This window comes from Equus przewalskii, unplaced genomic scaffold (genome assembly GCF_037783145.1).
Source record: "Equus przewalskii isolate Varuska unplaced genomic scaffold, EquPr2 ChrUn-13, whole genome shotgun sequence".
NCBI classification, from domain to species: Eukaryota; Metazoa; Chordata; class Mammalia; order Perissodactyla; family Equidae; genus Equus; species Equus przewalskii.
The window spans coordinates 4,299,729-4,326,748 of NW_027228750.1; the positions used below are offsets into that span (position 1 = coordinate 4,299,729).

A 27,020-nucleotide genomic window follows, 5' to 3' on the forward strand; every position below is an offset into this window, starting at 1 on the left:
CCAAAAAAAGCATTAATCTTGACACTGAGGGGCATTCGAGAGAATAATTCAGCGTCTGTCACTCAGATTTATCTCCCAGTCCACCTCCATAAGACTAACGTCTGAGTTCTAGGAAAAAAAGAGGAGCTGAAATTGGAACCCAAACAAGCAATTGAATTAAAACTCTGTAAGACTTGGGGGCAGAGCAGCAGAGCCCACAGAGTGACACTTGGGAGGGACAAGGCCCCAGTCCTCTCCACATCGTCACCCGCTTCCCAGTGGTGGTCCTGAGGGCTCCATTGCCTTAGACAGGAGTGCCCAGGTGAGTCGCAGCCAGGCCCAGAAGGTCACTGTTTGCTGCCACGAGTCACTTGGAAATACTTATGGAGGACTGCAGGATCTGAGCTGTGTATGTGAATGCAACAGGCCAGTGGAATTTGAGTTATTACTGTAACTATGAGCACTACTCACAGTCTGGTCAGACCTAGAAACTTTTTTTCTGTTTTTTGTTCAACAAAAGTTTGTTTTTTGCTTGTGTGTTTTTAAGCTCTTACTGACAAGTAGGTCACTGAATATAGACTTACCCTGGACCAAATCTGCTTTGATGTAACTTATGCCTGGCGGTCCTAGCTCTGCCCTGCCTACTACCGGCTCCCTTAAATGTTTTTGGTAAAACTCCCCGTATTCTTTTATTGCGAAGTGACAAAGACCTGGTTCAAACTGGCTTAAGCATAGGTGGGTGTGTATTGGCTCACATAACTGGAGGGTCAGGGAGCCGAAGTGGGGTGGGACTGGCATTCCAGCCCAGCTGGAACAAACAATGTCATCAGTTCCGCCTCTCCCCATCATCTCTCAGTTCAGGTTATCTCTGTGTTGACTTTATTCTCGGGAAAGATCTCTCCTCATGAGGATCAAAATGGCCTTTGGCAGCTCCAGGCTTTACAGGGCTCCTAGTACTTTTGATCTCAAGAGAGAGACCTTTCCTTCCCAGAATCTACATTTTCCTGAATTCTGATTGGTCTTGCTTGACTACTGCCTACCCTCCACCAGTCAGTGTATCCAGCAGATAAGGTACCCACAGTGGCCAACTGGGTCATGTGCCCACGCACACTTACCCAGGGGAGGTAGTGTCACGTGATTGTCAACCCCTGTGGAGTTTTGTAAACACTGTTTCCTCTGTCCACACTCTAAATGCACCGGTCCACCAGGACCCTGTCCTTGGTGAGCATGGATCCTGCAGCCAAACTGCCTTGCCTTAACTTTTAGCTCCACCACTTACGAGCTGTGTAACTTTGGGCAAATTACTCTGGGCCTTAGTAAACTTATCTGCAAAACTGATGTTGTTGAGAGGATTATCTGAGGTAATACCCGTAAAACGCTTAGTGTCTGGCACATGGAAAGTGCTACGTAAGCATTGACTATTATTATTATTGCTGTGGTTGTTTATCATTATTGTTGTTACCATACCTCCAGAGCCAGCAAAACTTGACAAAGAAGCTAAACTCTATGTATTTGAAAGAAGACTCAGAAAGAAAAAAGCAGCGTAATTCATACTATTATTTAAGCCCTTAAATGTGTCTTTCTCAGAGAGAACATACTGGAACCACTTTTACCAGGAGAGCCATAGGGAAGTTACCACTGCTGCACAGTCAAAGATCAGTAGACAGACCATGTTCTGGTCAGAAAGTTGGGGTTTTAGACTTCAAATAGGATCCCTTCTCATTAAGTGAAGATGAATAGCATTTTCTGCATTCGAGAAAGTATAGATCAGCATTCTGAAAGACTTTGCACGCATCTAGCCCTCATCCTGATTAGTCACGGCACTTAAAAATTTGCGAGAGACAAGCATCCTTTGTGGACTTTTACGTTATAGCTCTCTCTGTTAGACTTTGGTACAACTGTATCAGCTTGGAAATATATAAACCCAATTAAAGTGTGTCTGGCTTTTTAGAAAGCAGCGGGAGATAAGTCCCCTGAGCAGCTTTCTCATTTTATGCTCTTTACCAAAACACTTGACATTTTGCCACCTCATTCCTGGCAGTTAAATCTTTGGTCATGTGGGTGGGTGACCTACAACAAGGTTAAAAGCCCCAGCTGGAGTTGCAAAGTAAGCTCATTTGGAAACAAAACCCACACAGACGTGGGCACGTGTACCTGCTCAGGACCATTGTTCCAAAGATGGGTTTTGGGAGTTACAAGTTCTTGACAGGACATTTGAGGTGACCATCTCACTGTCCCTGTCCATTTCCCTTTTGTGCAATAAAACCAGCAGAAGAGCTCATATTCAAAAGTAGAAAATAAATGAGCTATTTTGGTAACTTCCCCACAACCGAATCCTGCTCATCCCTTCAGATACCTGAGCGTACGGCAGGTCTTCTCCTTGCCCTTCCACCAAGGTGTGACAATTACTTTACAAAGTTTTTCTCTAGGGAGCTACCTTCCAAAACAAGCATTTGTCATTCCCTGAGCACCTACAGTGTGAGCAGCCTATTTTAGATGCTCCGTATCTTCTACTACAGTCAGCAACTGACCACGTGAGACAGACAGATGGAAGAGCCCCGGCAGTCCCAGCCCTCGGTTTGAATCTTCCCGGCCTGGGCCCCAGACATGTGGGCAAGCGAGAAGCCTCCAGGAGATTCTAGTTCCCAGCGCTTTAGCCACAACAGTCCACGGTGGGTGGAGCAGAGCGGAGCTGTCTTCCAAGGGCAGACGGAAGGTTCGTGAACAGAGTGAATGTTGCTGTTGTTTTATCCTGCTTGGTCTGGGGTAGTTTGTTACATGGCAGTGGACAATAAGAACAATGAAGATAAAAGCATCTCTTTTATTTATAAGGTTGTTTTGAAGCAATGAGAGAATGTATGTGAAATGCATTGTAAATTTTAAAGTATTATGCAAACACAAAGAGTTATTACAGGAAGGTTCAGGTAACACACAAGCATATCTATGCATATATGAGTGTTGCCAGCTATGTCCCATATGGGAGCTGGATTTCTAGATCTGCTGACCTTGACTGGGGCTTCTCAGAAGCTCCTGATACGGTGAAAAATGAAGACAGGCCAAATAGATTCATAAAAATTATGATATACTTTAAAACTTTTATGGGCCGGCCTGGTGGTACAGTGGTTGAGTTTGCATGTTCTGCTTCAGTGGCCCAGGGTTCGCTGGTTCAGATCCTGGGTGTGGACCTATGCACCGCTTGGCAAGCCATGCTGTAGCAGGTGTCTCACATATAAAGTGGAGGAAGATGGGCACGGATGTTAGCTTAAGGCCAGTCTTCCTCAGCACAAAGAGGAGGATTGACAGTGGATGTTAGCTCAGGGCTAATCTTTCTCAAAAAAAAAAAAATTTACATTTAACAAATCAATATTTTTATTAAAAAATTTATAATTGCGATATCCACAATATGATCAAAGGATTTATAAAAATTGAATTCCCAATGCACTAGAGAAAGGCACAGCTTAAGATGAGACACACATTTAAAGCTGAGTGAGTAACATCTCACTCTGTCAGTATCTCCGTGACTACACAAACTCATCTGGAAACAGCATCAAAGGTCTAATTTGAGGCCATTGTGAATGCGAGTCCTGGACAGTTGGGCTAGGCCTGCGATTGGCCCTGAGTGGGACACTCTGATCTGGTGTGCCCAGTTCCAATGGTCTGATCCTCAGCCCCTGAGTGGCAGTGTGGCCCCCTGAAATCTGGCCTCTCTAGAGCCTCTCCCGCTGCCTTCAGGCTCTGGGCTTCCTCAGCCTCCCCTGCAACCAAGAGAGCTGTCCCTCTGATGCCCAGTGTCTAGGGAGCTAAAAAACCTTTTTTCCTCCTTTTTGCTTACTTTTCTCCCTTCCCAGCCTTCCTCCTAGTAGGCCTCAAAGTTTCCTCTAGGAGCTACTGTTCTCTCTCTTCAGCGTCATTCAGTCTCTTACTATAAACAACAACAGCAACCAGAGCAATTAACATTTGTACAGTAAATTGCAGTTTGCAGAGCATTTTCAGTCATCCTCTTATCTGAGCCTAACGTCAAGTAAATCATTATTATTCTAATGCAGTTATTATTATGCTTTCAAGTTTATATGAGAGGAACAAGGCTGTTAGAGGTGAGTGACTTGTCTCAGATCAAATAACCTGTCAGTGGCGGAGCCTGGATGCAGATACAGGTATCCTGAGTCTGTCTTGCATCTTCTCTCTCTTCTGTCAAGCCTTGTCCCTGTGGGTAGACAGAGTGGCACCTCTTTATACACAAGGAATTATCGTGATGATTGTTGTCATTGTTCACCAGCTTGGGTTCACTCAATGTGCCTTCCTTTTCTTTTCTATGATAACAATTTTGTACTTACAGAATAGAATTATGTAATGGGAACTTACTGGGAATTATTACATATTTTAAACCCCGGTTTACTCATTAGTTCCTAGCTTTTCTATGTTTAAAATATAATAATACAATAATTACTATGGTGACAATAATAGTAAACAACAAAATGTATGTGTTTGGTATTTAACAGTTTGCAGGTACTTTAACATACATTAATGCATTTGATTTCACCAATGCCCAGGAAAATTAAGTAGAGAGCATGCCTATTTTATAGAACTAGCAACTGAACCTCAGAAAGGTAAATGTCTAGTCTACATTCTTTCAACAAGTCAAAGTTGCCCTGTGACTTGTAGCAAAGGTTTTGGCTTGTTCTGCGCTTCTCCAGTCCCTCCAGCAGAGCATCATGTGGTGGGGGGGGGGGGGGGGGGGAGAGAATATCACTTATTCTGGGTCCCAGGGCAGTGCTTCTGAAAAGTTGTCATGCAAGGACACCACCTGGAGAGCTGTCAAAACTCAGATTCTTGAGCCCACCCACCGTGATTCAGAGGTCTGGGAGGGGGCCTGACCATCTGCATTTCTAACAAGCTTCCAGCTTATATTGCTATTTCCTGTCTGTGGACAATACTTGCAATAGAGTTGATAGAGAGAAAGTGACTCATCCTTCAAACCTGAGTTCTATCATCTCTGAAGGGGTTTAATAGTATTACCTACCTCACAGGGTAATAATGAAGTAAGGTGAGTAAAAGGCCTTTTTAAACTATTAAAGGCTACTCATATTGTTATTATTGTACGCTGCTTATAAAGTCTAATGCAAAATATACTTGAAAGTTGAAAGATGATGTCAAAAGCCTTCTTACCCAGCTCCCATGGATGTTATTCAGGTAATATTCTAGGTGCCTGGAATCCAGGCATTTGTGCAACATGGCGGTATTGGTGAAGCAAGAACCCACTCCATTCAACTCGTCAATATGAATTTCTAGATGGGGTTCCATTCTAAATTCAATCCTAGCTAAGGACACCTTCTCCCCAGTGATAAAGGGTGTTTCAGCACAGCTGGTTTCCCCTTCCTCACATGGGGAGCACTAACAAGGGATGTGCAGAAAAAGGGGAGAGAAAGGAACTGGAAATCCCCCATCCTCACCCACCGCCAGCCTGGGCTTCTCTTTTCACGCCAGCCTTGGTCAAATAGCCAGACTGCAGAGCAGATTTTTTCTTCTCTTGCTTACTCTAGTACAGGAATTACTGGAGATTGGAGAGAGCCAACAAGAGGTCAGTGAGAGGGAGAAAGAGCCAGGGCAAAGGGTCCCTCGAACCACATGCTGGTTCATCAACCTCTCAGTGAGAGAAAATCAACCCCATGAGGATTCATCTATCCCGGAGCTTTGGAGCCAGACCGTGTTGGGTTTCAATCCAGGCCGTGTCACTTATTAGCAGCATGGATTTATGTGCCTTATTTTGCCTCTTTGAGCTGTAGTTTTTTTACTGTAAAAGAAGATTAATAATATCCCAGTCCTCAGTGCAGTCAGTAAATAACAGCTATTATTACTATTATTATTCACTCAACAAGGATTTATTGTACATGTTCTATGTACCAAAGAATATGTCAGGCACTGTCGATACAGAGATAAATACAACATCATGCCTGTCCTGGAGAAACCTACAGTCCAGTGTGCAAGACAGCAAGTAGTACAACACATGTTACAGGTGCTGTTCTCAATCGTGTACAAAGCATGCTACCAGGAAGGGAAATCGACAGAGAGTGGTAGGCGTGCTCTCCCCTGCAACTAGCAGCCTTCTGATTCCTCACGCCTTCCCTTCCATGTACTCTCCCAGTCCTGAGGAGGCAGATTAAGACATCCACAGTTTAAAAGACAGCCCTGAATAATTGTCTAGGTCAGTCTTCCCTAAGCATCCCTAATCTGCCGCCCAACTGAGCCCTCGCCAACCAAAATCAACATCCACTGGGGTGAATTTACACTATCCACTCGGCATGCTCTTCCACACAAGGCATTTCATTCAGGTTTGGAAAGTTACAGGCTGACGCAGCTCTGGAGGTTTGTTTGACTTTTTTTTTTTTCAAATGTTTCATTTCTTTCCTTTTAGGATCTGTGCCCTAGTTGTTCTGGGAAACTTGTGACCTCTCTGTGTTTTTAATTAGAAGATGTCATTTTTCCATGGTAACCTATCTTGATGTCCTAAATAGAGAATCTGTAAAATCAGTTTCCCTATGAAGGGCCAAGCAATTAGAATGGGAGGCTGCCCAAGGAACGCCAGTCCCCAGGCCTGGTGGCTCCACCACTGGGGAAGGTCCCCCATGCAGAGAAACACCACCAGGGTCTCCTGCTGCAATAGACTTGCACCATAGTGGTCCCAGCCATGAACTCTCTTGGCCTGGACTCATAAAACCCAGTTCTTGACAGTTGTGGGGAGGAATTTGCGCTTTCTGATTGGCATGGGAACAAAACTGTGTCAGCCATGAATTACGGTGTCTCCAGGGCCAATAGCCCATAGGTAATAACTTACAGAAGCCAGAAAAACATTGATGGGAAACAGTTGAAACCAACCCAAGCTCCATGGTGGCCAAATTTGAACCCAGCCTTTCACCACAGCATCTCACCTCCTAAAGAGAATGAACGTCTTCAGGAAATGATGAAGGAAATAGAGAAATGATGTACCATACTTTGCAAGTCAGTGCTGAGGAAACAGTAGTTAAATCATTTGGCAAAAAAGTCATCTGTTTCAAAGAGAATGCCCTAAATTTTGTAATTCTGGTTTTTCTTTCTTTTATTTTTTGAAAGCATCATTTCCATTCTGTAAGGCAGACATGTTGATAAACAAAAGTCGTCCTGACCATGGAGATTATACTGACACGTTTTTAGATGAAGTGTACAGTGATATGCCAAGTCCTTCCCCTCCACTTGATCTACATAGAAGGGCACATGAAAACCCCAAAGTGGTCCACTCATTCAGTGCGCACATGACTGAAAACCCCCTGGGTGCTGGGCACCAATAACACCAGCAAACGCTTGTTGACTGCTTATTATTTTCAGGAACTGTTCATATCCTGTGCATGTATTAATTAAGGGCTCAATAATAATATCAATAGTTTTCCCTTATTGACTGCTTATTATGTGCCAAGATCAATTATAAGTGTCTTTGTCTCTAACTAAATTCGTATTCACTAGTGTTTTCCCCAATTTGCAAATCAGGAAACGGAAGCATAGAGAGATTGGGTGACCTTTCCAAGGTCACAGTCTGGATATGAAACCAGGCAGGACTGGCTCCAGCAGCTGTCCGTACTTGTAATGGCTATAAATACTACTTTCTACTCTGTGTAAGAAAGTGTCTGGAATCAGGAAAGCGTATTTGATGCTATGAACTTGTTCTCACCTGAGGACCTTGCCTTGACTGTTCCCCCTGCCTAACCTGCCCTTCCTTATGTCATTGCTTGACCGGCTCCTTCTCATCATTCAGGGCTCAATTCAAATGTACTTCTCGGAAATGCTTTCCCTGACCTCTAAGCCAAAGCATCCCTCCCCGCCCCAAGGGCTAATCACTCTGTCCCATTTTTTTATTTTGCTTCCTTCAGAGTTCTTTTCACTGCCAGGAACTGACCTGTTTCCTTATGTGTTGATTCTCCCCCTGATGAGGATGTCAGCTCCATGACAGGTGAGACGTCCTCTCTGTCACTGCCATATCTCTCGTCTGTAGAACAGTGCCTGGCGCCGCGAGGCACTCAGTGGCTATTGTTAGATACATGACTGGAGCAGACTGGGACTGAATTTGTCTTGAGCACCAATTGTAATGACAGCAGTACCAATTATAACAGTGGCTGCAACCACAACAATTCTAATAGATAATGACGATTCAGTGTTTATGAGTTATATGCTACGCTAAATGTTTCTCATGGATTCCTATGAGGTCGGTATTATTATGGCCTCCATTTTACAGAGAGGAAACTGAGACTCAGAGAGGGTATGTGATGCTGGCATCATCGTGAGGCTGAGAAACCCTCAGGAACACACTTATATGCACAACATGGAAAACATCACGTTATAGTTAGTGAAGCAAAGGGTGCAGCCAGGCAGCGCACACCATGGCAAGTCCCAAAGTCCCCTGGGGCCTCCTTTTCCTTCTCAGTTAGAAAGGGAACGTTGACACTTGATAATTAAGAAGTGCCAGAGTCTAGGATTGAAGCGTGGCACAGGGGACAGAAACCGGGCAGTAGTTTTAGAATACTTGGGTTTGAATTCTGACTTTGTCCCTACCAGTTGCATAAGCCTGGGCAATTTCTTGATCTCTTTCAGCCTCAGTTTCTCCCCCTGTGAAATGGGATAATAGTCCTGATCTGCGCGCTCTGCAGAGGTGCTGTGGGGCGAAGGCAAGGTCAAGGTATGTGAAAGCAGCAAGCACAGTCACTAGTACACAGTCAGCACTCAATAAATCGAGCTTTTCCTCCTCCTTTCCTTTGCTGCAACTCACTCAGTATTTATCCCCCTCAAAGACCCTGTGGTTTCTGGATGTCTGAATTTCATGTCCTCAAATTAAGCCCCAAACTCTCTAGGTCACCTGTGGCCGGATGGCTGTCTTTGACCTCATTAGAAAAAGGATGGCCAGAAAGTAAGAGAAAAAAAAAGACAGACCAGGAAAAAGATTTCAAGGAAGAAAATGGAAACTTTTTTGATAGAGAAACAAAATGTGTGGGAGGAGAGGATATGGCAGGAACCACATAAAAAGAAGAGCCCCACTGTGGAAAAACTGGTGTCAGTCAACAGGCGGTCACTGAGGACACGGTATTGCCTGTGCTCCATCGAGAGACCGTGTACCTGGGAGTGAGTCGCATGAGCTAGCTAACAGCACCTGGAGCCTGTAGGCCTCTTGTCCTCTCCCCAAGCCTGTGAGCAGATGGACACTTTACGGCGGACGCAGGTCCATGGGGGCAGAGGACAGCCTCACCTGGCAGGGGAGCATTGGCTGGAGGCACAAGCCGGGCGGGGGCGAGGATCCTGCCCAGCGTGCCCCCATGGCCCCACGCCACGATCAGCTGCTCTTCAGCTTCTGAATCACCTCTCAGCCCTCTCTATTTCAGGAGACTTTCTTGGGTCGTGAAAGCATGAAGTCAAAAGGTAACATTAGAGGTTGATGAGCAAATCAATTCTCTTACCAATTTCACAGAATGGCTGTGGCAGTTGTTTGGATGAGTATTTAACTTCTTTTTAAGTAGATTTTTATTTTCTGCAGGGAGGGAGATTTGGATAAGACTCGGACTCCCCTGTGACTCAGTGATCCCTTCTCCTGTCATGCACAGAATCCTGGGAACTGCCTAGGTTCCACAGCCCCCTGCCGTCAGAGGGCGAGGACTGCCATGGTGGCACAGTGGGGTGGGCTGGTGGGACTGGCCAGTGGCTCAGAGAGGTGAGGATCTGCAGAAGTGACAGACAGGCCAGCAGGGACCATGCCTGACGCTGACCTACTGCCGCAGTCCTCAGTCTGCGTTTTAGCAGGACCCCACCTCAGGCCATCGGTGTGCACACTCAGGTTTGAGAAGCTCTGAGTGAAAACATTACCACTTCTGCCAAAGAATCCCTGAGATCCCAGGCAGAGAAATTCTCCGATGGAAGCAGCCCATCCAGAGCGATCTCCACGTGCTTGCTGACCACCATTCAATCACGCTGGGGGTTTTCACTACGGAGAATACATCTAATTCTCAAGCTGAACTTCAGTCTTTCCAAAAATTCTGTTTCTCTTCACGTGCCAAGATTTCCCTATGGATTAAGTTAAACGGAGATCAGTAGATCCGAAAAACTGGGTTTCCATCTCGGGTCTGTTTTTCCTGGCTGTGTAAACCTAAGCAAACTCTTATACCCTCAGACTATGGTTTTCTTCTCTGTGGAATGAAGATAATAAGAGCACCTGCTTCAGGAGGGTATAGTAAGGATTAAATTCGAAAATACATGCAAAGTGCTGTCACAAGGTAAGTGTCCAAGAGTTATTGGCTGCTATTATTAAGCAATAATAATATATTATAATTATTCCCAAGTGCTGCCTCCTTACTCATTCATCCCAGGAACACATTTTCACGTTACCACCCTATTGGTAATGCACCGTAGGAATCTGGTAATCCTACTTAACAAAGAATTGATCTTCTGACAGTGTACTCTATGGAGAGAGACATTTATTCCCCAATCCTGAAGGAACATACCAATGAAATTGGATGGCAGTCCCAAGTGTAAAAGATTTTAAAAAACTCATTTCAAATCACTTGCATGGTGCCAAGTTAGGATTTTATCCCATCTAATTTGCAAAAGTGTTTACTTTGTGCCAGTTACTGAGTGATGCACTCTATGAGTAAGATATGGCCCTTGTCCTTGGGCAGGTCACAGGGTAGTTTGGGAGACAGACACATAGACAAGGATGTGGAAGGGCTGAGAACGTGTGCACTAGTGCAGTATGACGAGCTTGCAGGGCACAGACAGAGGAGCAAGGGGAGGGCCTAAGCAGATCCTGGGGCAGAGACAGGGGAAGACTGAATGAAGTTTGAAGTTTGGACAGGTGAAAAGGAAAGAAAAGTGTGTTCTGGGCAGAGGGAATCAAGGCACAACGGATGTGTGTATGACTTACAATAAAGAGGTATTGCTGGGTAGTTAGACCAAAGGCAGAAGTCACACCATGAATGGCTTTAGATTTCACACACAGGAGTTTATTCTGTAGCCAGCAGGTGCTTATGGCTACTGGAGAAGCTAAGCAGCGGAGTGTTGAGGTCAGACTCGAGTTTCTGTAGGATCCCTCCAGTGACCGCAGGAAATGGAGTGGAAGAAGAGATTGGAGATAGCTCTAGCAGAGAACAGATGACGAGAACAGAGAAAAAGGGCAGAACTGAGGAATATTTAGAAGAGAAAATCAATAGGCCTTCGTGATTGTTGGGTATGGAAGTGAGAGAAAAGAAAGTGTCAAAGACGAATCCTGGTGTTCAACACACAGTTGGGTACACGAGGGAGGCAGATACCGATCTTTGTTTGCACACATCCATCCCTCACATCCCGCTTTCCTCCTGCTGGCACCCCAGTGTGTTCAGTTCCAGGCAGAGACCCTTTGAGATTAGAAGAGTGTAGTACCAACCCCTGTGGATGAGCTAGGATGCGTCTAAACAAGTCGTGCCAGTCTCATTCTGGCCACTTAGTCAAATTATGGGCAAGTGACTCATTTATTCTGGCTAATGAAACATAACAAGGGGCTTCTCTTGATGAATAAAAAGACAAGCTAACTGGGGAAATGACCCTTTTCCTGGAAGTGGGCACAACCCCCATAGCCATATCCCCTTGCAGCAGCTGTCTTGTGACCACGGACAGGAGCATGAGGACAAATCCAATACACTGGGATGGTGGAGCAGAAAGTGATGCCTGGTCCCTGATGGCAACTTCGAGCATCTGAACAAATGCTAGTGTCTGATATCTCTGAACCACTTGTGGAGTAAGGTAAAATGTTCTGTTAGCTTTAGGCGTTTGTTTTATTTAGGATAGGATATATTAGGGTAATAGGTTGACCCCAACAGCAATGGCTCAGACATGATAGACATTCATTTCTTGTTTTTGAGTGATCGAGTCTGGCTGCTTCAGGTCAGTGGTGGTAGAAACTTCAAGGACACAAGCTAAAGGCAGCTCTGCTGTTTTCAACATGTGGCATCCAAGGCGGCTCTGGGCGTGGAAGCACAGCTGGCCAGAAGGGGGAAGAGGATAGAGATGCCCTTTGGGAAGGTGTTGCAGGCCAGGCCTGTAAATGGCACACATCATTTCCACTCACATTCCACTCAATCATATGGCCACATCTAACTGCAAGAGAAACTGAGAAATGTAGGATAACCAGGAAACCATATTCCAGCTTCTATGGAAGAGTGGCTTTTGTGAACAGCTAATCATCTCTGCCACCCCACTGTAAGTTGAATTTTATTGTTGTTTCTTGCAACTAAAAGAATTCCTAAGTGATCCAATGAATCTGGAGCTTAGAGGAGACCTTTTGGTGAGTTATATAGAGTTTTTCTTTGACTACAGTATCCATATTTTTCATGACGTATCATATGCAATAGGTAAAACCAAAGGAGTGGATGACATCACCTAGGAAGAATGTAGAAGTGAGAAGAGACACAGAGATAGAGCCCTTTCACCTGTTCACAGAACACATCTAATTCAGAGGAATTCTCACTACTGTCTGTGAAAGAATGACTCAGACATCTCAGTGGCCTAGAGGGACTTGCCTTAGGTTGAGTAGACTCATGGCTCAGATGTAAGAACAGGTCTATAGGTCGAGGTTGCCCAAATATTTTTGTTTTGGGGGCTTCCGGATATAAAATCCAAGCAGGGCTATCTTTGCCTCTGTTTTCTTTCTATAAGGTACTAACTTTGACAAACAGCTGAAAAAATTCTTGAGCAAAATCTGTTCAACTTCCTTCCTTCTCTGGTGAAGATATTTTATGTGGACACCTAGCAACCCAGGTCCTGAAATAACTGAAGATGGGAAATGCTCCAAGTGCAAGCTTGTTCTTTCCCCTCTTCCTTAACCTCACTCCTGAGGCTTCTGATTTGGAGACTCTGACTTTTCTGGCTTAAACTTTATAAAACCGTTATAAAGATAATAGATGAAAACACTGGAAATTTCTTCCACCAATAATCTACCTTAGCATTTGAATTTTCTTGGAAGGGTGTCCCCAACTAGGCAGCGGTCTTTCCTGATAACTTTGGCCACTCTGTGGAGTGCATACTAATGACCCCTGGAACCTGAGTTGACACAGACTGTAGGTCTCACAGGTGTGTGGCATGTACAGTCATGGTAGCCTGTCAGATGTCCTCCATCTGACTGGCTAACAGTGTCCTCCAACATCCTCCCCTCAAGGCTCCTGATCATAGTGATTAAGCAAAAAGAGAACCCTTGATTATGGCTTTCTGGAAACTCGGGCATATAGGCATTAATTAACCAGAGTCCTATCTATTTATTATTCAAATAAATCCCACAATGGCAGGAGCCGTATTACATACATTTCGTTGCACTCCTCATTCCTGCCATGCTCTGTAGAGTGAGGATAACAGGAACCAGCATACATAGCATTCTTACTTTAGCCAGGCATTGTGTTAGGTCTTTTACCAGAGGTATCTCATTTCAGCCTCTTTGCAACTTTCTCGGTAAGTAGGATTATTGTCACCATCTTCCACTTGAGGAAACTGAGGCTGAAAGAGGTTAAGTAGCCACTCACATAGTTCACAAATGGTGGAGCCAGAATCCAAGCCCAGTGGTCTGAGTACCCCTTTCCCTAGACTACCCCCATTAAGCCTTCTTGTAAGGATTAAAGACCTAGGTAGAGCCCCTGGGGCCAAATACCTTGCTGACACCCAGTAAGTGCCCAATAAATGGCTGTTATCATTATGTCATTGTTCTTTCTTTAATAGGTGAACATTGTGTAATTTTTTCATAAGATTGCAAAGTGGGCCTTGTGCTGGTGGGCTGTCCTCTATCTTGTTTGAGTATAAGAAAGTGTGGAAAGATGTTTCCTCTGTTAGGAAAAGTAGGGATTTTGTGACATGGCAATAACTGAGGTCTTGGCCACAGGCAATATCTGGGGGACCTGGTCCAGAGAAATAAAAGGTCCCAGTAGTCAACTTCCTTGTGTTCCAAGTTAAATGGCTTATGTGCTAGTAGTACTTATGGGTCCCTTGGAAAGCAACATTAAATTGAATCAATTAGTTGTTATTATAATAATTTGTCCCTTAATAAAGCTTATTTTTCCAATATAAAATTAATATAAGACTTGGAATATACAATGAAGTAAGAAGAAAAATTAACATAATTCTGCTCAAAGATGGTCCCATTGACATTTTTGTGTTCTAATTGACATTTTATTCATTTTTAAAAACTTCTTTGCTTTGTTGATAGCATGAAGGACCCTCAAATTCCCATGTACCTGAGTCATCAACTTTTCTAAATCTGGTCTCCTTAGCTCGAGTCATGGAGAGGTCCTGCTACTGGTCAGCTCTTAGCCCTAGAGTCTCAAGGGTGCCGTACGATAGATCCTGGCAGGGCAGTGGCCAGAGGGGCCCCTCTGGACAGGGTGACAGAGGCCCTGATATCTCAGGGAGAAGCACTCAGCTCTGAGCTGGTACTCTGCACAAGGGTCGACCCAGTCCAGGAGGAAGTTTTCCTGGGCTCGGTTCCCACCCGCGTGGTCACATCGTGGTGACGCAGCAGGAAGCCAGCCTCCCCAGAGCCCAGGTCTCTCACAGGAAAGTGTTGTCAGAGGTTTCTGCATGGGCAGGCCGTCCATGCACACTGGGCTCGCAGCAGCATTCCCAACCCGCAGTATTTGTTCACAGGCTGGAGTGCCGGCCTCAGGGCTGCGTTGTGGCATTTCCCCCTCTTGGTCCTGATGCCTGTGGTAATGCCTGTGGTGGTGCCATAAATCAGCTCTGCTCTCCGCTTTCCCCGGGAGACTTCCAAATGGGTTGCCCTCCAAGCAGGCAGCGTGAGATACCTCCTTTCAGATGTCATGTACTAAAAAATGATTGACTAGAGGAAATTTATTTTTCAACTGAAAAAAATATTACTCTGAAGGCTTAAACCTGTTCTTTTTTTTGGCTTGAGGGCTTCTGGTGGCCACTGAGAGGAAGAGAGGTTCTCTGCATTCATCTTCTCTCCAGATGGAATGTTCTTCTTTGTAGAAGAGAAGACTAGCACTGCTGTGCTACCCTGTTGGCACCTATTCACTTTTCCTCACTTGATCTCCACACCAATGGTGAGCTCACCCTCAGAGCTTCTCTCCCCACTGTCCCCTCAGCTAGAGGGAAGAGCAAAGGAATGGGAGTCTAGAAACCTGCATGGCGCTGCAGGTATGGCACACCCACTGCCTGACATTAGGCAACCACCTTACTGCTCAGAGTCCTGAGCTTCCTTGAAAGTTTATTCTCTTAATTGGACAGTTTATTAACTGGCATTCCTTGTAGCTGTCAGTCCAAGAGCAAGCGATGCTTACGGTAATGACCCTTGGGCACTGCAAGATCCTAAGGCACCTTCTGAGCTCCTTGTAATCCCAAGGCTGCATGCATTTTATTTATTCAAATGCCTTGAAGATTGGTAATCCATGTGCATCACTTAGAGAGACTCTAGTAACAAGAATGGTGGACTACCAGAATCAGACATGGAGCGTTAACCACATTCTTTGTCCTTTATTTTGAAAGTTATGTCACAACGTATTACAAGAACACCAGCAGGGCTGAAGTGACACCCACAGGACCACGGCCCGTCGTGAGCACCCCCAGGAAGACTTGCTGTAGGCGTAGGGCAAGGGCTTCAGGCTATAAAGCCCATTACTCTATGAAGCTTCCTCTTTTTGCCCCACAGACATTTACAACTTCTGTTGCTCAAAAAGTTTTCTTGAGCTTCAGATTGCTCTAGCTAGCTCGTCTTTCAGCTGCTGCCACTTCCCAGGTGGTGTACAGCATGGTATACCCTTTGTGGTCCAGCTTGCTTTATCTAATTGCATTTAGCCTGTCCTAAATGTACATTACCATGTGGCACAGGTGGTTGTATTACAACGAGGCCACATCTTAGCCACTGAGTGGCCATGGATCAGCTTAAAACTCAACAGTGTATGAAGATGAACATGATTTTGGGGGTAAGCCTGTGCCTCAGAACCACTGCTCCATAGATCTGGGGCATGATTTGGAGTATGGTGTTTCATTCTTACTCTGACAGAATATTAAATGGAGTTTTGTCTATTTTTGCAGTTTCGCCTGAGGAACCGAGGGTGATAAGTAACTCCACCTTCTAAAGAAGCTGCTAAAGCATCCATGTAGGATTTGCTAAGAAGTGGCCCAACACCAGTTCTATGCCCTTGCCCCATCACCCACCTCCAGCCTATATATGAGAAGACTGGAGCTTGATCAAGGATGCTGGGGAGTAAAGATTTCTTCAAAGCAACTTATCACAGTGTCCTGTGTTTTCCCTACCCACCGACTGAGGCTTGAAGGAAAGTGTTTTCTTGTCCCTCTTCAAGCCAGGTGAGGAGATCCTGCTGCCCCAGTGCTTCTGGGAGAACACAGCAGAGAGGGATGGGAGAGTCTTGGGAGAACATGACTTTGTCCCTTGGAATTTGGAAAGCACAGACACCAGTGCCTGAACCTCCACTGGAAAATCCTAAAGGAGAGGGGGCAACTAGAGCTGTTTATCAGAGTCAAAAGAGGACAAAGTGCTGGCGTTGGGCAGGCTGTTCTTTCAGCAGTGAGTGAGCGAGGATGCTTCCTCCTGGGGCCTGGAGCAGACACTGGGGAAGACAGGTGGGCTTGAACTATCATGAGAGAGGCCTGCCCAGCTGGGGCAAGTTAACCCCAGCACAAACTACCCTGTGGGGCAGTAGCTCCAGGAGACAGATTCTGTCACTCAGAGACCACATTGCCCATGACAGAGAACAGTGTCACACTTGTGGTTACCTCAGAGCATGGTCTCAAGAGAACCCACAAGAGAGAGAAAAATCCATATTTGGCACCTGCCAGGCGGAGGGCACTCACATCTCATTCCAGAAGCTCTGGCCCATAACACAACACTTTGCCTTTTTCTTTAATTTTCCCTTCCCTGACCCCAACCATGGAGGAAAAAGAAGCAACAGACAGAGAGCTAGAGGGGAGACAGGGCAAAGCACAGGGGAAAGAAAAGTCCTTCCCTCTGCAGGTGCCAAGTGGGGGCCAGGCCTGTGGGCTGGAAAGAAAAAGAATCCTTTGACGTAGATGAGAGAGTGAGGTTTTGGTTTAGTTTGGATTGGCGTTTGATCCCTGAAAATGAAGACTGTTCATAGTTGAAACTGATCTGAAAAGTAGGAGGATCTGCTGGCAATGTCACCCAGCGCAGGGAGACGGGCAGAGTGGGTTTGAAGGGCAGCGATGAGAAAAAATAAAGCTTGTTCTCTGATCCAAACTCTTCAGTAAACTGGTCACATTAACATTTGGAATCAGACTTCTGCTCCTAGGAAGATAAAGTAGATGTATTTTTCTCGATTTCTCTTGCTAGATCCAACTAAAAACCCTGGATATTGTACGTAAAAGACACAAAAGAAGAATCTGGAAGGTGGAGAGAAGAGGTAGATTGGCTAGACCTTGGGATCCCAAGAGCAGCATGGGGGTGAGTTTCGTAGGTTTTCTTTTTGCCTTACATGTCTGGGCGCTGGAGAAGCCAGCAACAGAAATACCAGTGGGTCAGACATAAAAAGCTCCAAAAGAGCCTGCTCTCTCTAGCCAAAGTACCAGGAAAGGAGCAGCCTACAAGATAAACAGCTTTTAGACAAAAACTCTTCTACTCCAATCAAACACCAAAGAAAAACTTGGGGTCCTCAACCCCGCCAACACCAGCCAGGATCAAGTGGTAAGCCTAGAACTTCCCGCCCTCCAGCCTGTGACCAGGTACCAGCCCCACACCACCTCCTGTTAGGTTGGTGCCAGAGTAGGCCCAGTGGGGAACTGGGACTTTTCGTCCTCACTGGTTACATTAAAAAAAGAGGAAAAATCTCGAATAAATAATCTAGGTTCCTACATCAAGGATCTAGAAAGAGAAGAGCAAAACAAATCCAAAGGAAGTGAAGGAAGGAGATAATAAAGAACAGAAATCAATGGAATTGAAAATAGAAAAACAATAGAGAAACTCAAGGAAATAAAGAGCTGATTCTTCAAAACGATCAATAAAATTGGCAAACCTCTTGTGGGCTGGCCCTGTAGTGTAGTAGTTAAGTTATCCGGCTCCACTTCAGTGGCCAAGGGTTCACGGGTTCGGATCCTGGGCTCAGACCTATGCACCACTTGTCAAGCCATGCTGTGGTGGCATTCCACATCAAAATAGAGGAAAACAATTGGCAAACCTCTGGCAGGACTGACAAAGAAAAAGAGAGAGATGATGCAAATTATTAATATCAAAAATAAAACATGGGATATCACTGTAGACTGTGCATATCAAAAGGATAATAAAGGAATATTACAAATAACTCTGCAGATGAAAATTTGATAAGAAGTGAAATGGACCAATTCCTCAAAGAGCACAGACTACCGAAACCTAATATGAAATAGTTAACTATCAGGGAAATCAAATTCATAACTTAAAATCGTCCAAAAAAGAAATCACCAGACCCAGATGGTTTCACTGGAGAATTCTATCAAACATTTCAAACATTTAAAAAAGAATTAACACCAACTCTACACAATATCTTATAGACAATAGAAGAGGAGGGAACGCTTCCCAATTTAGTTGTAAAGTTGATATTACCGTGATACTAGAACTAGACACTCACAGTACAAAAGAAGACCAAAACCCAACATATCTCATGAATTGAGAGGCAAAATATTAGCAAACAGAATTCAGCAATATATAGAAAAAATTGCACCCCATGACCTAGTGTGGTTTGTTTCACAAATCAGAGGCTGGTTCATTATTCAAAAAGCAATGAACATAATTCGCCTTATTATTAGGCTAAAGAAAAATCACGTGATCATCTTAACTGATGAAGAAGATATATTTGACAATATTCCACAGCTATTCATGATAAAAATGCTGAGAAAACTAGACATAGAGGAGAAGTTCCTCATCTTGAAAATGAGCATTTGCAAAAAATCTACATTTAACGTTATTCTTAATGATGAAAGACAGAATGTTTTCTCTCTAAGATCAGAAACAAGGTAAGGCTGTCTTCTCTCACCACTTTTGTCCAATATATTGCTGGAAGTCTAGCTAGTACAATAGGAAAAAAAGAAAGAGAAGACATGCAGACCAGAAAGAAAGAAATAAAATTGTCCCTCTTTGCAGATGACATGGCTGTCTATTTGGGAAATCTTAAGGAATCAACAAAAGAAACCTCCTAGAACCAATACATGTGTTCAGCAAAGTCACAGGCTATAAGATAAACGTATAAAAACTAACTGTATTTCTATATACTAGCAATGAACATGTGGATACTGAAACTTAAAACACCATACCATTTACAACTACTCAAAAAGAATGGAATACTTAGGTGTAGATCTAACAAAACATGTACAGGGTTTGTATGCTGAAAACTACAAAACTGATGAAAGAAATCAAAGATCAGAATAAACGGAGAGACATACACCATTCTTGAATTGGAAGACTCAACTTAACTCAATTCTCCCCAAATTGATACATGGATTTAATGCAATTTGTATTAAAGTTTCTGCCAGACTTGTTGTAGATATATACAAGATTATTCTAAAATTCATATGGAAATGCAAAGGAACTGAGTCAGCTAAAGCAATTTTTAAAAAGAAGGATAGAATGTGTGGAATCCATCTACCCAATGTCATGACTGGTTGTATAGTTATTGTAGTGAAGATTGTTTCATGGTGGTGGAGGGGTCAGCACATAGGCCAACGGAAGAGAATAGAGCACCCAGAAACAGACCCACAAGAATATGCCAAACTGCTTTTTGACAAGGTTACAAAAGCAATCTAATAAAGGAAAGATAGCTTTTTTAACAAACAGTGTTGGAGCATTGGTCATCCAAGGGCAAAATAATGAACCTTGAACTAAGTCTCATACCTTATACAAAAATAAACTCAAAATGGATCATGAGCTTAAACGTAAAATGCAAAATTATGAAACTTTTAGGAAAAAAAGAGAAAAATCTTTGGAATCTGGGGCTAGGCCAAGTTCTTATACTTGCCACCAAAAGCACAGTCCATAAAAGGAAAAATTGATAAAATGGATTTCATCAAAATTAAAAACATTGGCTCTGCAAAATACCTTGTGAAGAGGATAAAAAGACAAGCTACAGACTGGGAGGAAATATTTGCAAAGTACATATCTAATATAACACTAGTATCTAGAATATATAAAGAACTCTCAAAACTCAACAGTGAAAAATCAATCTAATTAGAAAATAGATAAAAGACATTTCACTGAAGGTATACAGATGACAAATAAGCACATGAAAAGTTGTTCAGCATCATTAGTCATTAGAGAAATGCAAATTAAAACCACAATTAGATATCACTAACCACACACCTATCAGAATGACTGAAATAAAAAATAGTGGCAACACCAAATAATGGCAAAGACGTGGAGAAACTGGATCACTCCTACATTGCTGGTGAGTATGAAAATGGCACAGTTGCTCTGGAAAACAGTTTGACAGTTTCTTAAAAACTCGACATTCAGCTCCCATCATGTAAGCCGGCAACTGTGCTCTGGGCGTTTACTCCAGAGAAACGAAAACTTATTTTCCTACAAAACCTATATGTAAATCTTCATAGTAGCTTTGTGCCAGTCAAAAACTGGAAAAACCTGGATATCTTTCAACAGGTGAATGGTTAAACAAAATGCGCTCCCTCCGTGCCATGGACTACTATTTGACAACAAAAAGGAATGAATTATTGGTAGACACAGCAACCTGAAGGAACCTCCAGACAAAAATGCTGACTAAAAAAAGCCAAAACCAAAAGGTTATGAATCATGTGATTTCATTTGTATAACATTCTTGAAATGGCAAAAGTAAAGAAATGGAAAATAGATTAGTGGTTGTGGGGTTGAGGATGGGGTGCGGGTGGGAGAAGTGGGTGTGGCTATAAAGGGCAACCTGAAGGATCCTTGTGGTGATGGAAATGATCTGTTGTCTTGACTATATCAATGTCAATATCCCGGTTGTGATAGCATACTACAGTTTTCCCAGATGTTATCATTGGGGAAAACTGAGTGTTATGGACTGAGTTGTGTCCCCTAAGTCCCTATGTTGAAGCTCTAACGCCCCCGATGTGACTGTATTTGGAGATAGGGCCTTTACAAAGGTAATAGGGTTAAATGAGGTCGTACGGTGGGGAACTAATCCAATCAGACTGATGTCCTTATTAGAAGAGGAAGCGACACCATGGGTGTACAGGCACAGAGGAAAGCCCATGTGAGGATGCAGCAAGAAGGCGGCCATCCGCCAGCCGAGGAGAGAGGCTCAGGGGAAACCAACCCTGCTGACAGCTTGATCTTGGACTTCTAACCTTCAGAATGTGAGGAAATACATTCCTGTTGTTTAAGCCACTCAGCCTGTGGCATTTTGTTATGGCAGCCTGAGCAGATTAAAACACTGGGTAAAGGGTACACAGCTTCTCTCTGTGTTATTTCTTACAATTGCATGTTAATCTAAAATTATCTCAAAATATAAAGTTTTTTAAAAAAAAAATCTTAGCATCTCAGAATTTAAACAGCTTTATTGGGGAAGTACCTGAAAGACAACCGTGGCTCTCTTAACTAGATTTTCTATACTAAGCAATGTCGGGTGCTTCTTGCTGGTATACCCGTGATAACCTGGGCTTATCTCTATCCCCACACTTATTGTTCTGCAATTAACAATTTACATGCCTGTCTCTACACTGTACCATGTTGTTTTTAAGTGCATGGACTATGTCTCAATCAACTTATAGGTAGCATGTAGCCATTTATTGTTGACATGATGTCTGACACATAGTAGGTCCTCAACAAATGTTTGTTGCATGGGTGAGTCAATTAATGCCTACATGGCAGTATTAGGTGGCCGATTTTTGTCTACAATTGACTCCCTGGCTGATTTGTACAGGACACCCAAGGACAAATTCAAAGAAGAGACTGAGTAAAATGGAGACACTAACAAATTTTTATAAGGAAAGCATTTTCCGTTGTAAACTCTATGAAGACAATTTCATATAAGTATTGTTAAGCCATTTCAAAATTTTCCATCATTCTTTTATTTTATTGAAAGTATTTTTATTAGGATAAAATATTTTTTATTTAAATATTTACTAAAGATTTGACTTGCTAATTTGTTTTTGTTCGTATTTCTTTTTTCTGATTATGGCTTCTGTCATTTTTTTTTTTTTTGGTGACTTCTTCCTAGTGTCAAATTTACAGATGTAAATTTTGTCTGACAGATTTGATTTTTCCATTAGTTTTTCCCCAGTAACAAATTTTACTCTACAGAGTTTTAACCAATGTTAGTTTTAGCCTCAGGCGTAGTAAGGGCTTAATAAATGTTAGCTGCAGTTTTTAGGCATTCTTTGTAACAGTATTCTTTACAAATTTGTTTTGAGATAGAACTACATACTATAAAATTTTAATGTGTACAATTCAGTGGTTTTGAATATATTCAAAAGATTTTATGACCATCACTGTTTAATTCCAGAACATTTTATTACCCCAGAAAGAAACTCCATACCTGTTAGCGATCACTCCCCATTTTGCGCCGCCCCCTCCAGCCCCTGGCAACCACTAATCTACTTTCTGTCTCTATGGATTTGCCTATTCTGAACATTTCATGTAAATGAAATCATACAATATGTGGCTTTTTGTGTCTGGCTTTTTTCACTTAGTGTAATATTTTCAAGGTTCATCTATATTGTAACATGTATCAATACTTCATCCCTTTTTATGGCTGAATAATCCATTGTATGGCTACAACACTTTGTACATTCGTTGTATGGATTTACCATTTTGTGTATCCGTTCATCAGTTGATAGGCATTTGAGTTATTTCCACTTCTTGGCTATTATGAACAATGCCACTAGGAACATTTGTGTACAGGTTTTTGTGTTGATGCTTTCAGTTCACCTGGGTATTTACCTAGGAGTGGAATTGCTGTAATGGATTCCTTCTATGAGAGTTTTACTTTCTCTACGTACTAGTCTATACTTGTTACTGTCTCTCTTTTCAATTGTAGCCATCCTAGTGGGTATGAAGTGGTATCTCACTGCAGTTTGATTTGCATTTTCCTAACGACTGATGATGTTGGGCATCTTTTTCTGAGTTCACTGGCCATTTGTACCTGACATTTCTATTCAAATTCAATTTGTAATTAGATTATTTGTCTTTTACTGTTGAATGATAAGGGTTCTTTATTGATACTGGATACAAATCCCTTAACAGATATATGATTTGCAAATATTTTCTCCTGTTCTCAGGGTTGTCTTTTACTTTCTTGATGGTATCCTTTGAAGTACAAAAGTTTTTAATTTTGATGAAATCCAATGTATTTATTTTTTTGTGCTTGTGCTTTGGATGTCCTATCTAAGAAACCAGTATATAATCCAAGTCAGAGATTTACAGCTATGTTTTCTTCTACAGTTTTAGCTCTTACATTTAGGTCTGTGATCCATTTTGAGTTAATTCTTATATATGGTTTAAGGTAGGGATTCAACTTCATTCATTGCATGTAAATATCTAATTGTCTCAACACCATTTGTTGATCATTCTTTCCTCATTGGATTGTTTTGGCACCCTTGTTGAAACTCAATTGACCATAAATGTAAAGGTTTATTTCTGGACCACTAGTTTGATTCCATTTATCTATACATCTATCCTTATGCCAATATCACACTGTTTTATACTACAGCTCCCTGGTAAGGTTTCAGGTTGGGAAGTGTTAGCCGTCCAGCTATGTTCTTTTCTAAGATTGTTTTGGCTATTCTGGGTCCTTTGATTTTCATATAAATTTTAGGATCAACTTACTAATTTCTACCCAAAAAAGCAGCTGGAATTTTAATAGGGATCATGTTGAACTTGTAAATCAGTTTGGGGAGTATTGATATTGTAACAATATTAACCTTCTGATCCAGGCACATAGGATGTCTTTCCATTTATTTAAGTCTTTACTGTCTTTCAATGATGTTTTGTAGTTTCCAGTATACAAGTCTTTCACTTCTTTTGTTCCTCTACAAGTTGGATAAAAGGCTGATAGAATTTATCTTTTACTTAACACATGAGAAATTTTTCTCATATTTGTAAGACAGAATGAGTGAGGCAGAGAGAAAGACAAATGCAGAGGGAGACTGAGAGAGGGGTTAGAGCTACTGCAGTGAATTGACTGTTCAGTTCTTGAGTGTCTGGCAATATCAAGGCAAAGTGAGAACATTTGGGTGCCACAAAGGCACAGGGCAAACTTTAGGCTAAAATTATCCAGCTCTGGCAGTGAGATACAGAATGAGGCAGGGGAGGCCTTTGACACACTTCAAATTACACCTCCTGGGTATGAGGTTGGCCCTGTCAACAGTAACCTCCCAAAGGAACTTTAATATTTCTATGAACTTTTCTGTCCTGTAATCACCTGAATCCAGAGTCACTAATAATACAGGATGGGAATGTTTCCCCCAATTCTTCCTGAACTGCCAAGCTGCAAAAGACTACTGATGCCAGAAGTCCTTATTTAATTAGCAAATAGCCCTCCAGCAATGGCCCGCTCTTCACTCTCGGTATGCTGTGGTAAAGGGGAGGAAGACAGGAGCGGCTGGGGAAAAAACTAGAAGCAGGGACTCTCTTGAGTCTGGAACTGAGTTGTGGAAAGAATCCTGAGAAATTACCTTGGAAAGAAGAGAAAAGAATCCACATAAAAGATTTTGTTGCTTATGACAAACTCTTGCTGCTCACATGAATTTTTCTACAAACTACACTAACATTGTAAACATGCAACATATATATATACACACACACCCTGACATATTGACTAGGCTGCATTTACAGTGTGCTCCCAAGAAGAAAATATTTGTTTCAGTCTAAACATCTTTAAATGCAACTAGAAAAACAATTTCAGGAATCAGGTTTTCAAAGACCTTCCCATTCTGAGGTGGACTCTCAGTCCCTCCCTGTTTCATTCAGGATAATTCTTCTACTATTATAAACTAGAGCAGTAAATTAATTTAATTTACAGATGTGCTACTTCTGAATTTACCAGAATATTTTTGTTACCATCCTTTTAAAGAGTGATGCTTTGTAAAATGCTCAAGATATTTTAGACTTATTGCATCATTTGTCCTCCCGATGTTCCTGGGAGTAGGTAAAAAAAAAAAAAGAGCAGACGGTGAAGAAGCAGATTTATTCTACCCATTATACAGATGAGGAAACTGAGACACCGGGAAGGAAATGGGCTTGCATTCATTCATCAGTTATTTATGGACAGCCATTGTTTATCAGGCCCTGCCTCTGGATGCTAGGGTTACAGTAAGTGTCTTGGTCCTTCTTCTTACGGAGTTTCTAGTCTTATCGGGGAGCCAGATTTTTATTTTCAAAATGCAAATCTGATCATGTCACATCTTTGCTTAAATTATTTGTGGGGTTTTCCACATATTTCACAATAAAGACAAAAATTCTTATCACGGCTTACAGTGTTCACAAGGACTTATCCCTTACCCACTAACATTAGCCTCATCTGATTTCTGCCCGCACACCCACCAAAGCTTCAGCTCCCTCGCCCACGAGGTTTTTATGTTTTTGTTTTCTCGAGAGAATGTATTTATTCAATTTCGATTTTTATTTTAACAGTTTTAAAAGCATGTATTTCGAAGAGTTGATATGTCTAATAGTCTTGTTATAAAGAACAACAGCCCTCGTTTTCTCCAGACTCAATCATTTTTAAGTCTTCAGTCGATTCTTTTGCTATTCACCTCCTTCTCTCTCGATAACATTCTCGTATTGCCATGCCTCCATTTTTCAGTTCTAAGCATTATCTATTGACTTCACACAGAGGAGTACGAGGCTTTAGTTTTATTTAAGCCCCCTTGCCACCACTTTCTGTTCCCACTGCTACAGACTGTCATGACTTCTCCTTCTAAAGTCAGATTTTATATCAAAAGCAGACTTTATGTGCTATAAATTATAGCATAACGTTATGTCTATTTGTTCCTGGTTCAGAAACACCTGAATAGAAGGCTCAGCTCAGGGGGAAAAAGATAAAAGACATTAACTGATTTAATGGTTTTTTCACTAGAATGAATCTTAGGATCATTTCTTCCTCTCTTTTAACTTCAGAGATGCTGATACTGAGGTTCAAGGTCACATGGCAAATGAATGACAGACATGGGACCAGCAGGCAGTCCTCATCATTCCACTGCTAGTGCTCTTTAGCATAGGCCATACTGTACACAAAATTTCAATTAAAGATGAAAATAAAACTGATCACTGAGTGTCGGGAGGTTTAAGCTGTTTGCCTAAAGGTGCCCTACTGGGCCGATCTGGGCAGAAGTAGTAGAGCTGGGATTTGAACCCGGCTCTGTCTGGCTCTGAGCTCAACCCTTTTCTCCTTTAATTGACATCACAGGGCTTCTGTATTTCTCAGACCATGATCATCACCAATTCTTGGAGCCTGAAACTATCTGGCCTGCTGTCAGCCTCATAGACCTGTTGTAAGAATTGAACAACTAAATGTGGACGTAAACACTGTGCCTTAGAAGAATGGCTGGCATGTGGCAGCACCCAGTAAACGTTAGCTGCCGTTATAATCCTTTCCCTTCTCTCCCTCTTTCTCCCCTGCCTCATTTCCCTCTCCCCCTTCTCCTCCTCTTCCCCCTACTCATCCTCTAATTCCCTTACCTTCCTCACTGCTGACAAACCTACCATTTTCCTTGGTCCTGACAAATACCCTTCTTTTCTTTGGTTTGCCTTATGAAAGGTCTCCACTGGCTCCCTTTCTTGCCATTGTCCACTTGGAGTTCAAACGTTTATCCTCTTGTCTTGTTTTCTTCTTTGTTTTATACCTGTCCTCAATTTGTAATTGGCTACAAATGGCTCTAGGATTGTCCCATTTGGGTTCTACTGCCCTAGGGTGTTTCTCATCTTACCTCTTCACATCAACCTTTCAATTCCCAACTCAAACTAGTCGCTTCCAAAAAGTCCTTCCTGGCCCAGGAAAACACTCTTCACATCCACAGAAAGAGGAGAATCCACGTGCCACTGCCCCCAGGTTCGCCCATTC

General features: G+C 42.6%; 1 protein-coding gene and 1 long non-coding RNA gene across 4 annotated transcripts in view; one reads left to right on the top strand and one right to left on the bottom strand.

The window, feature by feature from the left end:
* The first annotated feature begins 2,434 nt into the window (after nt 1–2,434).
* NGF (nerve growth factor) overlaps nt 2,435–27,020 on the top strand; it is a 149,836-nt gene continuing 125,250 nt past the window's right edge. Inside the window, exons 1-8 of one of the 3 annotated variants that reach the window (XM_070607878.1) lie at nt 2,497–2,695; nt 7,878–7,957; nt 8,596–8,680; nt 9,530–10,262; nt 11,614–11,763; nt 14,915–15,065; nt 16,057–16,329; nt 17,333–17,443. The gene's annotated coding sequence lies outside the window, so the exon portion shown is untranslated. Of the gene's footprint in view, nt 2,696–7,877; nt 7,958–8,595; nt 8,681–9,529; nt 10,263–11,613; nt 11,764–14,914; nt 15,066–16,056; nt 16,330–17,332; nt 17,444–27,020 lie in introns of all 3 variants that reach the window. The other 2 variants (XM_070607877.1, XM_070607879.1) reach the window with 2 other exon arrangements.
* On the bottom strand, nt 2,782–8,061 carry LOC139081614 (uncharacterized). Its single transcript, XR_011536757.1, has 4 exons — nt 7,904–8,061; nt 6,812–6,908; nt 5,434–5,530; nt 2,782–4,183 (listed from the first exon to the last, which is right to left on the bottom strand). It is a non-coding gene; the product is annotated as an uncharacterized lncRNA (long non-coding RNA).